The sequence below is a fragment of the Stenella coeruleoalba genome (assembly GCF_951394435.1).
Source record: "Stenella coeruleoalba genome assembly, chromosome: 1".
NCBI classification, from domain to species: Eukaryota; Metazoa; Chordata; class Mammalia; order Artiodactyla; family Delphinidae; genus Stenella; species Stenella coeruleoalba.
Genome location: NC_137169.1, coordinates 161,922,003 through 161,935,988, shown reverse-complemented (window position 1 = coordinate 161,935,988; position 13,986 = coordinate 161,922,003).

Sequence of the window (13,986 nt, the reverse complement as noted above, 5' to 3'; positions counted from 1 at the left end):
TCCTTTGTCCATTGATTCGTTTCCGAATATTTTCTCCCATTCTGAGGGTTGTCTTTTCGTCTTGTTTATGGTTTCATTTGCTGTGCAAAAGCTTTGAAGTTTCATTAGGTCCCATTTGTTTATTTTTGTTTTTATTTCCATTACTCTAGGAGGTGGATCAAAAATGATCTTGCTGTGATTTATGTCAAAGAGTGTTCTTCCTATGTTTTCCTCTAAGAGTTTTACAGTGTCCGGTCTTACATTTAGGTCTTGAATCCATTTTGAGTTTATTTTTGTGTATGGTGTTAGGGAGTGTTCTAATTTCATTCTTTTACATGTAGCTGTCCAGTTTTCCCAGCACCACTTATTGCAGAGACTGTCTTTTCTCCATTGTATATCTTTGCCTCCTTTACCTTAGATTAGTTGACCCTAGGTGCATGGGTTTATCTCTGGGCTTTCTATCTTGTTCCATTGATATATGTTTCTGTTTTTGTGCCAGTACCATATTGTCTTGATCACTGTAGCTTTGTAGTATAGTCTGAAGTCAGGGAGTCTGATTCCTCCAGCTCCGTTTTTTTCCCTCAAGACTGCTTTGGCTATTCGGGGTCTTTTGTGTCTCCATACAAATTTTAAGATGATCTGTTCTAGTTCCATAAAAAATGCCATTGGTGATTTGATAGGGATTGCATTGAATCTGTAGATTGCTTTGGGTAGTATAGTCATTTTCACAATATTGATTCTTCCAATCCAAGAACATGGTATATCTCTCCATCTGCTGGTATTATCTTTAATTTCTTTCATCAGTGTCTTATAGTTTTCTGCATATAGGTCTTTTGTCTCCCTAGGTAGGTTTATTCCTAGGTATTTTATTCTTTTTGTTGCAATAGTAAATGGGAGTGTTTCCTTAATTTCTCTTTCAGATTTTTCATCATTAGTGTAGAGGGATGCAAGAGATTACTGTGCATTAATTTTGTATCCTGCAACTTTACCAAATTCATTGATTAGCTCTAATAGTTTTCTGGTGGCACCTTTAAGATTCTCTATGTATAGTATCCAATTTGTATTTGTATTCCAATTTGTTTTCCTTTTATTTCTTATTCTTCTCTGATTGCCTTGTCTAGGACTTGCAAAACTATGTTGAATAATAAGGGTGAGAGTGGACATCTTGTCTTGTTCCTGATCTTAGAGGAAATGCTTTCAGTTTTTCACCACTGAGAATGATGTTTGCTGTGGGTTTGTCGTATATAGCCTTTATTATGTTGAGATAGATTCCCTCTATGCCCACTTTCTGGAGAGTTTTTATCATAAATGGTATTGAATTTTGTCAAAAGCTTTTTCTGCATCTATTGAGATGATCATATGGTTTTTATTCTTCAATTTGTTAATATGGTATATTACATTGTTCGATTTGCATATATTGAAGAATGCTTGCATCCCTGGGATAAATCCCACTTGATCGTGGTGTATGATCCTTTTTATGTGCTGTTGGATTCTGTTTGCTAGTATTTTGTTGAGGATTTTTGCATCTATATTCATCAGTGATATTGGTCTGTAATTTTCTTTTTTTGCAGTATCTTTGTCTGGTTTTGGTATCAGGGTGATGGTGGCCTCATAGAATGAGTTTGGGAGTGTTCCTCCCTCTGAAATTTTTTGGAAGAGTTTGAGAAGGTTTGGTGTTAGCTCTTCTCTAAATGTTTGATAGAATTCACCTGTGAAGCCATCTGGTCCTGCACTTTTGTTTGTTGGAAGATTTTTAATCACAGTTTCAATTTCATTCCTTGTGATTGGTCTGTTCATATTTTCTGTTTCTTCCTGGTTCAGTCTTGGAAGGTTATACCTTTCTAAGAATTTGTCCATTTCTTCCAGGTTGTCCATTTTATTGGCATAGAGTTGCTTGTAGTAGTCTCTTAGGATGCTTTGTATTTCTGCAGTGTCTGTTGTAACTTCTCCTTTTTCATCTCTAATTTTATTGATTTGAATCCTCTCCCTCTTTTTCTTGATGAGTCTGGCTAATGGTTTAGCAATTTTGTTTATCTTTTCAAAGAACCAGATTTTAGTTTTATTGATCATTGCCATTGTTTTCTTTGTTTCTATTTCATTTATTTCTGCTTTGATCTTTATGATTTCTTTCCTTCTGCTAACTTTGGGTTTTGTTTGTTCTTCTTTCTCTAGTTTCTTTAGGTGTAAGGTTAGATTGTTTATTTGAGATTTTTGTTGTTTCCTGAGGTAGGCTTATATAGCCATAAACTTCCCTCTTAGAACTGTTTTTGCTGCATCCCAAAAGTTTTGGCTCGTTGTGTTTTCATTGTCATTTGTCTCTAGGTATTTTTTGATTTCCTCTTTGATTTCTTCAGTGATCTCTTGGTTATTTAGTAATGTATTGTTTAGCCTCCATGTGTTTGTGTTTTTTACGTTTTTTTCCCTGTAATTGATTTCTAATCTCATAGCATTGTGCTCAGAAAAGATGCTTGATATGCTTTCAATTTTCTTAAATTTATTGAGGCTTGACTTGTGACCCAAGATGTGATCTATCCTGGAGAATGTTCCATGTGCACTTGAAAAGAAAGTGTAATCTGCTGTTTTGGGATTGAATGTCCTGTAAATATCAATTAAATCTATCTGGTCTATTGTGTCATTTGAAGCTTCTCTTTCCTTATTTATTTTCATTTTGGATGATCTGTCCATTGGTGTAAATGAGGTGTTAAAAGTCCTCCACTATTATTGTGTTACTGTCAATTTCCTCTTTTAGAGATATTAGCAGTTGCCTTATGTATTGAGGTGCTCCTATGCTGGGTGCGTATATATTTATAATTGTTATATCTTCTTCTTGATTTGATCCCTTGATCATTATGTAGTGTCCTTCCTTGTCTCTTGTAACATTCTTTATTTTAAAGTCTATTTTATCTGATATGAGTATTGCTACTCCAGCTTTCTTTTGATTTCCATTTGCATAGAATATATTTTTCCATCCTCTCACTTTCATTCTGTATGTGTCTCTAGGTCTGAAGTGGGTCTCTTGTAGACAGCATATATGTGGATCTTGTTTTTGTATCCATTCAGCAAGTCTGTGTTTTTTGGTTGGAGCATTTAATCCATTCACGTTTAAGGTAATTATCGATATGTATGTTCCTATGACCATTTTCTTAATTGTTTTGTGTTTGTTTTTGTAGGTCCTTTTCTTTTCTTGTGTTTCCCACTTAGAGAAGTTCCTTTACCATTTGTTGTAGAGCTGGTTTGGTGGTGCTGAATTCTCTTAGATTTTGCTTGTCTGTAAAGCTTTTGATTTCTCCATCGAATCTGAATGAGATCTTTGCTGGGTAGAGTAATCTTGGCTGTGTGTTCTTCCCTTTCATCACTTTAAGTATATCATGCCACTCCCTTCTGGCTTGTAGAGTTTCTGCTGAGAAATCAGCTGTTAGCCTTATGGGAGTTCCCCTGTATGTTATTTTTCATTTTTCCCTTGCTGCTTTCAATAATTTTTCTTTGTCTTTAATTTTTACCAATTTGATTACTATGTGTCTAGGTGTGTTTCTCCTTGGGTTTATCCTGTATGGGACTCACTGTGCTTCCTGGACTTGGGTGGCTATTTCCTTTCCCATGTTAGGGAAGTTTTCGACTATAATCTCTTCAAATATTTTCTCTGGTCCTTTCTCTCTCTCTTCTCCTTCTGGGACCCCTATAATGCGAACGTTGTTGCATTTAATGTTGTCCCAGAGTTCTCTTAGACTGTCTTCATTTCTTTTCATTCTTTTTTCTTTATTCTCTTCCACAGCAGTGAATTCCACCATTCTGTCTTCCAGGTCACTTATCCGTTCTTCTGCCTCAATTATTCTGCTATTGATTCCTTCTAGTGTAGTTTTCATTTCAGTTATTGTATTGTTCATATCTGTTTGTTTGTTCTTTAATTCTTCTAGGTCTTTGTTAAACATTTCTTGCATCTTCTCGATCTTTGCCTCCATTCTTTTTCTGAGGTCCTGGATCATCTTCATTATCATTATTCTGAATTCTTTTTCTGGAAGATTGTCTATCTCCACTTCATTTAGTTGTTTTTCTGGGGTTTTATCTTGTTCCTTCATCTGGTACATAACCCTCTGCCTTTTCATCTTGTCTATCTTTCTGTGAATGTGATTTTTGTTCCACAGGCTGCAGGACTGTAGTTCTTCTTGTTTCTGCTGTCTGACCTCTGGTGGTTGAGGCTATCTAAGAGGCTTGTGCAAGCTTCCTGATGGGAGGGACTGGTAGTGGGAAGAGCTGGCTGTTGCTCTGGTGCGCAGAGCTCAGTAAAACTTTAATCTGCTTGACTGTTGATGGGTGGAGCTGGGTTCCCTCCCTGTTGGTTGTTTGGCCTGAAGCAACCCAACACTGGAGCCTACCTGGACTCTTTGGTGGGGCTAATGACAGGCTCTGGGAGGGCTCACGCCAAGGAGTACTTTCCAGAACTTCTGCTGCCTTGTCCCCACCGTGAGCCACAGCCCTCCCCCCCCACCGCAGGACACCCTCCAACACCAGCGGTAGGTCTGGTTCAGTCTCACCTGGGGCCACTGCTTCTTCCCCTGGGTCCTGATGTGCACACTACTTTGTGTGTGCCCTCCAAGAGTGGAGTCTCTGTTTCTCCCAGTCCTGTCGAAGTCCTGCAGTCAGTTCCCGCTGGGTTCAAAGTCTGATTCTCTAGGAATTCCTCTTCCCATTGCCGGACCCCCAGGTTGGGAAGCCTGACGTGGGGCTCAGAACCTTCACTCCAGTGGGTGGACTTCTGTGATATAAGTGTTGTCCAGTCTGTGAGTCACCCACCCACCAGTTATGGGATTTGATTTTACTGTGATTGTGCCCCTCCTACCATCTCATTGTGGCTTCTCCTTTGTCTTTGGATGTGGGGTTTCTTTTTTGGTGAGTTCCAGTGTCTTCCTGTTGATGATTGTCCAGCAGCTAGTTGTGATTCTGGTCTTCTCACAAGAGGGAGTGAGAGCCGAGAGTAATTCTTTAACACATGCTGTAGACTGAATGTTTGTGTGCTGCCAATATTCATATGTTAAATCCTAACCCCAGGGTGATGGTATTTGGAGGCGGGGTCTTTGGGAGGTGAGTAGGTCAAGAGGGTGGAGCCCTCATGTATGGGATTACTTCTTTTATAGAAGACCCCAGAGGGTCTCCTCATGCCCTTCCAACCTGCGATGACACAGCAAGAAGACAGCCATCTAAGAACAAGAAGTGGGCTCTCACCAGACACTGAATATGCCAGTGCCTTAATCTTGGACTTTTCGGCATCCAGAACTATGAGAAATAAATGTCTATTGTTTATAAATTACCCAGTCAAACAGTAATTTGTTATAGCAGCCCAAACTGACCAAGACAACACATATACAAATGAGCTCTACAGGATCCTAAGCAGTAATATTAGCTGCCTTACACTGGGGACTTAATATATGCCAGGCACATTCATTATCTTATTTAAGCTTCATAAACAGGCAATAAGGTAGGAACAATTATTATTCCCACCTTACAGTAAGGAAACCAGCTCTCAGGGATCAGACTTGCTCAAGGTCATAGAGCTAGATAGTGGCAGAAATCAGACTTGAACCTGCATCTCTCCAACTTTAAATTGTGTGTTTATGAATACTACACTTTGTTGCCATTGTGCCATCATTTTACTCTTGAGTTCTGCCATTGTTACAAAGGAGTAAGGGTTACCAGATATCCAGAAAAAAGACAACCAGGAGGGTGCAGGTGATCCGTCCCCAGGGAGGGGCACGTGAGGGGGTGAGGAATGGTCAGGATACCAGCTAATTGGGCTGGAACTAGGCAGAGGTGGCAGCTGTGAGAACCTGCCCATGCTCAAGTGAGAAGGTGATGGTGATATTATCCACACTGAAAAAAATTCTCCTACATCAAGGGATGAAGACCCCAAGCCCACCCCCTATCCAGCCATAGTCTGTCCCTGGATTCTCAGGGTTAGAAGGAATCTTAAAACATTTCTAACCCAACTCTCTTTCTGTATAGATCTTTAGGGTCAGCCACTGGCCCCTGCTGAGTGCTGGAGCCAGGACTGGAGTTTTCAATTCTAAACCCGAAGCGCTCTTGCCTACACTCGGGCCTCTTCTTATTCCTTCCCTCTTAAAATGGAGGTGAATGATTCAGCCCCTATAGCAGGTGGCACATTCCAGACACACCTTGGGAGCTGGCTACTCAGACACCCGGATGCAGAGACTGCTGCTAGGGTGGGGTGGAGGGAACCTAGTGGATCGCTAGGGCAATTTAATATCCACTGACGATACATAATATCTGAAAGTGGAAGTACCAATTACAGCCTCTTGGGGCACTAAGGCCAGTTGGAATTGTGTCAAGCACCTCAATGGCTCACTTCCTCTCTGCCTTCTTTCAAGTAAGATAGCTGACCTCACTAAGTTTTTCTTTAACAGCTCCTGCCCAACTTCTGGGCAAAGGGTAAGGAGGGGACTCGGAAACCAGATCTTTCTAGTGCCCATGGCACCAGCAGGGAATTACCCAAGATGAGGTACCAAGTCACAGGACTTGGTGTTTTGTGCTCCAAAAGCCTGGAGCAATGAGACAGGAGCCTGGGGCTCTGACTGGGGGTTGCTAGCCAGGGGTTGCTGAGAACAGGCCACACCTGTTCTCAGCAAGGATGACAGACAGCATGAGGGTGTCCACCTAGGCTCAGAAAGACAAGAGCCTATCCTAAAAAAGCAGAGGAGGGTTGGTGGGGGTGAGGAGAACAAGCATGAAGGATGACATCATGAAAGAGCCTGAGCTTTAGGGTCCCGTGACCCAGTCTCAGGTACTTCTAAATGTGTGATCTTAAGACAGTCACATAATCTCTCTGAGCCACATTTTCCTCATCTGTGAGATGGACATAGTATTCAACCCATAGGGTTTTTAAAGAACTAAATGGTGAGATAATTATTTAACAGTAATTAGTAGTCACTTTGCCCAGGGCTCACTTTCAGCTAATCTTACCCAAGCTGTCTAAGATGTCACCACTGGCTCTGGAATCCTGGAACCTATAGTTGGTCCAATTCATCTTGCCAAGGGGTCTACCCGGGAGGTTCTTGTCCCATGTACCGAGGTTCCCAGGATAGGTGGTCCTCGTTAGCTGGAAGCAGAATTTCTCAGAAGTACTTAGCAGCCGGCAGACTGGGAAGCCCAGGGAACTGGAACCTCTCTTCTCCTCCCTGTCTTTCATCCCTCCACGGGAACCTGTTGGGTGCAGAGAATGTTAGACTCTCACTGCTGGAAAGGAGGGCCTCAAAAGGCATTGAGATAGCATTTCTCTCTTCAAGAAGTCATCTTCAGATTGGCCTTCCCCAAGCACACGGTCCAAAGTTGGCTTCCCAACCTCTCTGCCACATCACCCTCTGATCTCTTAATTAATATGTGAATTTACCTCAACCATCTATTTGTTTGCTTGTTTATTGTCAGTTCCTCATCACACGAACGTAAGCTCCACAAGAACAGAAACCTTCTCATCACTGTATCCCCAGGGCCTAGAATAGTGCCTCACCAACAGATAGGTTCAACATACATTAGTTGAGTGAATGAAATATGCCAAAAACTCCTTCAGAGCACCCTGACCATGTTCTGTCAGAACCGTGGGGAGTCTCCACCACAGGATTTGAATCCCTTAGTTGATGACAAACCTTTATCCTTTGAAGGAGAAGTCGATTTTCAAAAGCCCGCAGTCATCTGAACCAACCAAATTGTGTGACAATTAGGTGACAATTGATCTGGGAAGTGCCAATTGTGGAAACAGAGGCATTATGCCAACCGAACACCAAGAGCAATGTCCTGGCAGAGCCTGGAGGAGGATGCTACACCTGGGCCCATGGGGAGCCCTGGGGAAGAGAGTGAGGATGACGTAGCCCTGCCAGCCACCATCAGAGGCACATGTATCCTGCCTCGGCCTCCAGCCCCTGTTTCGGGTGGGAAGTGAGGAGAGAGGTGTGTTTAGGACCACATGAAAGAGGATCTATCATCCTCTGTCCCCCACTCACTGCCACATCCCCACAGAGATTTGCAGGAACTGTCGGGAAATCCCCTAACAAGGCGAGAGTTGGAACCCAGAGCCCAGATGACATAGATGAGTCATTAAGCCCCCCTGGAATCAGTTTCCCTATTTGTGAAACAGGGCAAGGGTGAAAAAATTAAGGCATGACTATAAAAATGACCAGTTCTTTTCACAAATGTATCTCGGCCCTTTCTAGCGTCCTCTTTGCATATGCCCCCGTGTACATTGTGTATTTTTTCTGATAATCATTCTATTGCTCAAGCAATTCTAAGAACTCATTTATGGATTTATGGAGTATAGCCTTTGTAAGTGTTAAGAATTGTTTTTATTTTTAATTTTGGAAGAAGGAGGGAATGTCATAATTTTTTCAGTTTGGGGCTTCTAAAAGTTTCTATGTTATTAGGTAACATTCATATGGTTTCAAACTTAAAAGGTACAGAAGGATAATCCTTGAAAAGCTGCTTATCTACCCTTCACCCCAAGCAGCTAGTTCCTCTCCCTGGAGGCAACCAGCATTCCCAGTTTGCTGTATACCTTACGTATACATGAGGAAACACACAGACACACAGGCATATAGACACACACACACAATACAGTTTTTTTTTTTCCTGTGGATGACAGCATACTATATATATTGATCTGTCTCTTCTCTTTTTACTTAATATACTTCGGAGTTAATTTGTAATCAATATGTATAGAACTTTCTCATTCTTTTTTTCAGCTGCGAAGTGTTCTATTCGGTGGATGCCCATGGTTTATTGAACTGGTCTCCTAGTTGTGGGCACTAAGATTTTGTTTCCAATTTTTACTCTTCAAAGGATGATGCAATTATTAAACGTATTCAAACATCATTTGCACATGTGTGAATATACATGTAGAATTAGGGGAATGCTTGATAAAGTAGCTTTGCAATCCAAATTTTAAGAAGTCAGTGTTACTTTTTAGAACTCCAAAAATGTAGCGTTACCCAATTGACTACCCAAATAATTAACAAGATTTCCCTCCACATAGCCTTAGGCTATTTCCAAACATCAAACTGCTCCTAAAAGAACAAAGATCTGAGACCACTGAGGGTATTCGACAGAATTGCATCACCTCTGGAGGCTGCCTTCTGTAAGAATCCAAATGCCATCCGCAGCAGTAGCACTAGATGAAGTGGAGTGTTTCCCGGGGTGACTGTGAGGGTGGGATAACTCTCAATGACACAGATATTTCCAAGTATTTCAAACAAGATTTACTGAGTCCCAATCCATAGTCTGCTTAAAATAAGGATGAACAGGGAATGGCCTTGCCGTCAAGAAACCGATGGTCTAAGGCGGCAGGCAGTTCTCAAAGTGTGGTCTAGGGACCTCCTGGGGGTTCCAGAGATCCTTTCAGAGATTTGGTGAGGTCAAAACTCTTTCATAACAGTGCTGAGATGCTAGTTGCCATTTTCGCTCTCTGCCTTTCTCAAGGTCCGGTGGAGTCTTCCAAAGGCTACATGATGTGTGATATGGCAACAGACTGAATGCAGAAGCAGATCTGAGAATCTAGCTCTCTTTTATCAAGCCAGATATTAATAAGGAGATTGGCAAAAACATAAAGCAGCACCTTTCTTCTCACTAAATTTTTCATGATTTGGAAAATATGGTTATTTTTTATAAAAGCATGTTAATTATATTAATATGTAATAGTTATAGTACCATTTAAAAATTAGTTAAATACATATCTTTAAATTGTCTTAGTTTTACTCCCTAATATGGTAAATATAAATGGATATAGCCTACATAAGCAATAGCTCTTTGGGTTCCTTAATAATTTTTTAAAATTAATTAATTAATTTATTTTGGGCTGCGTTGGGTCTTCGTTGCTGCGCCCGGACAACCTCTAGTTGCTGCGAGCCAGGGCTACTCTTCGTTGCGGTGCGCGGGCTTCTCATTGCTGTGGCTTCTTTTGTTGCAGAGCATGGGCTCTAGGCATGCGGGCTTCAGTAGTTGCAATGCGTGGGCTCAGCAGTTGTGGCTCGCGGTCTCTAGAGCACAGGCTCTGTAGTTGTGATGCAAGGGCTTAGTTGCTCCACGGCATGTGGGATCTTCCTGGACCAGGGATCAAACCCGTGTCCCCTGCATTGGCAGGCGGATTCTTAACCACCGCGCCACTAGGGAAGTCCTCCTTAATAATTTTTAAGAGTATAAGGGGGCGCTGAGACCAAAAAATTTGAGAACTGCTGGGCTAAGTAGTTTCTTCACCACAGGGTAGGTGAGGGGCACTTCACCAAGGGTGTAATCAAGGAGCACAAACCAAAAGACGCAGGAGAAAGAGAAATGGGCATCTCAAATGGCAGTATATGTCAAGGAGAACAGGTAATCCCTTGGAAGAGAGAACTCTCTGGGGCCTGCTGACTGGCAACATGGCAGCTGTAGACAGGCTCTGCCAGAGAGGACAGAGCCCAGATGTGGGGGAACAGGCTCTGAGGTGGAGGGAGCAGGGGGAGGAAGCAGAAATCCTGTGCTAGACCAAGCTGCTGACTGCCTCCCCCTTGGATCCCAAGGGTCACCTGCCCTGCCCCCAAACAAATCCACCCTGGCTGCTGGTGCCTAAAACTCCAGTGAAGTGTCTCATTCTCTTGGCCAAACGGCAAGTTCAATCCCAAACAATGCCAAGTGTTCAAGCCTACAAGAATATGGTTACTTAGATGCATTAGAAGGTTACATTTTATTAAAACAAGAGTGTGTTTCAATGGCAGGGTGGGGTGGTTGTGGGCAGGGGGTGGGGAATAGGTATGGAGACCAAAAAATATTAAATATATAGACCATAAGAGCTATGCATGAACCCATGGTGGCAGAGCGCCACCAACAGATGAGTTTGATCAAGCTAATTCTGGGCAACTAAAATCAAAGAAAAAAATCCAATCCAGCCAAATTGTTTTTAGTGTTTGGTATGGATCCAGCAGTATAAGGCAGTCTGCTGGGGTAGAGAGGAATTAGACATGAGCCCTGGGCTCGGAGAGTGGTATCCCCTGTCCTCCCAGTCCAATCTGGCAGAAAAGGTCTCCACTGACCCCCAACAGCTGTAAGAAAAGGCAGGTGTGTGGTCAGTGCTAAAATGATGTACCAACAAAGGGCTATTCATCCAACAAAAGACAAAACATTTCTAACTTGGGCAATGAGGGAAGGCTGCATGGAGGAGGTGGCATTTGTGCTGATTCTGGACGATAGGAAGCCTTTCTATAGGCAGTGCTGAGACTCTGGACATACCAGGGTGCTAGGAGCAAAGGCAGGGCAGTTGGAACATGCAGTCACTTTTCCCTCGGTGAACATTTGAAATCACGCATAAGAGGAGGAATCCTGGACACCTGAGGATGAAGGGAAGCTGTCACCTAGGATGGCAGAAGGAAGGAGGGACAGAACCTGGGGAAACAGGGTGTGGGGAAGACAGTTCACAAATGAGACCTCAAGAGCCCCATGTGGACCGAGATCACACCTGATCTGACTCATACCAGCCCATAGGCCAGTACCTGGAATGTAGCAGGCCCACAGTAAATGCTTAATGAGTGAGTGAAAGGTTGGACACACTCCTTTTTTCCAGGCTGGCCACAAATGTACTGTTGTAATCAAGCGGGGCCATCAGGAAAAGAGTGGGGAGGATGTTCAACCAAATTTCCTCCTGGCTTCCTCTGAAGTAAATATTCTCACAATTTCTGGGACTTGAACTGCTTTTCTGTTTGTTTTTGCAAAATTTCATTTCTCAAAATAGAAACTCTGTGTCCTCTTGAGGTTTATTACAGAGCCATTTATTGGTTGGGGGTTGCTGTAAAGATCACCTTTAGGTTTTCAGTTTGCATGGTGGCTTATCTGCAAGCTTCAAACAATTGCCTTAACATTTGGCTTCCTAAGAAAATCAGAATGTCGGCCTCTTGCTCCTACAGAAGCTCACCTCTGGACATGTGAAACCAGCAGCTGTCCACAAGTGACTTAACAGGAACTGATTCCAAATTCATTGGTATTACTGTCTTTTACTGGCTCTGCACATGTACTTCATTCAATTTGAAAAACATAATACAATTTATTTATTTATTTGCAGTACGCGGGCCTCTCACCATTGTGGCCTCTCCCGTTGTGGAGCACAGGCTCCGGACACGCAGGCTCAGCGGCCACGGCTCACGGGCCCAGCTGCTCTGCGGCATGTGGGATCCTCCCAGACCGGGGCACGAACACATGTCCCCTGCATCGGCAGGCAGACCCTCAACCACTGTGCCACCAGGGAAGCCCAATACAATTTTTAAAGAAAGCACATTTTATCAAGTGCAAAATGGAAACCCCATGCACATCTCATGATTTCATTTACTACTCAGAACTGGGAACATCTCCCATGGCCTCCATGTAGCAGTTTGAAGGATTAGGCATACTTATCCCCATTTGCAGATGAACTGATAGAGGATCCCTAGGGAGTGGTGAGTGAATTGCTCAGGGTCACAGCAAACCTCATGATGAGTATCCAAACACAGGTCTCAGGATCCCTTAGTCTTTCCTCCATTACCTACACAGGCTGTTTCTATGTATATGGGAGCACTTAATTAGCTGTAATGGCCACAGAAATGTTTAGAGTAGCCAAGGAGGGTTGTTCAGGTTGTTTATTGCTCAAGGGCATGACATCCAAGGGGACTATCCCTATCATAGACATTTTTATTTGACTACTGATTCCAAAGGTAGATGATTTATATTCTTACTACAATAATTTTCTGAAAAATAACAATAAAATATCTTATCTAACAAAAATCCATTTATTATGATAATTTTCTGACAGATGGAAATAAAAAGACTTTTTCTAACAATGTCAACATTTATTTGCTTCATAAGTAAAGCAGAATGAGGTTGATGAAGACATTGTTAATTTAAAACATCTACAATGACTAGTGTTTCCAAACAAGAAGCTGCTTTTCCAACTGTTGTTTTGATTTTTATCTAGATTTTAAAAAATCCTCTGTAAGTATTTGTGTATTGGCTAAATTTAAAATTTTGCGTTATAATTCATATTGTCTGCCTGAACAGTAGCTCAGAGTTCCAAATTTAATCTACCAGATTTTCATTATGACATAACTTACTTTTGTAGTAATGGATGTTCATTTATCACTACATATATACAAAGTAATTATTTATATTCCTAAATTAGAGATTGTTATGTAATGAATTAAAGGAGAGCTACTGTTTACGGTTGTTAAAGGAATTTTTTTCTTTCAGTTTTATTGAGATATAATCGACATACAGCACCGTTTAAGGTGTACAGCACAATGATTTGACTTACATACGTCATGAAATGACTACCACAGTAAGTTTAGTAAGTTTAGTGAACATCCATCATCGCATATAGATACAAAATTAAAGAAACAGAAAAAAAATGTTTTCCTTGTGATGAGAACTCTTAGGATTTACTTACTCCTTAACTCCTTAACAACTTTCATGTGTAACATACAGCAGTGTTCGTTATATTTCTCATGTTGTACATTACACCCTAGTACTTATTTATCTTAGAACTGGAAGTTTGTACCTTTTGACTGCCCTCATCCAATTGCCCCTCCAGCCACCCCTGTCTCTGGAAACTATAAATCTGATCTCTTTTTCTATCAGTTTGTTTGTTTTTGAAGTGCAATTGACTTACAGCACTATGTTAGTTCCTGTTACACAACATGGTGATTCAATGTTTCTATACATTTCAAAATGATCACAGTAAGTCTAGTCACCCTCTGTCACCATACAAAGATACTACATAATTATTGACCATAATCCCTGTACATTTCATTCCCATGACTCATTTACCTTGCAACGGGAAGTTTGTACCTCTTAATCTCTCTCACCTATTTCTCTCCTTCCCTCACCCCCCTCCCCTCTGACAACCATGTATTTGTCCTCTATATCTATGACTCTATTTTTGTTTTGTTATGTTTGTTCATTTGTTTTGTTTTTTAGGTTCCACATATAAGTGAAACCATACAGTGTTTGTCTTTCTCT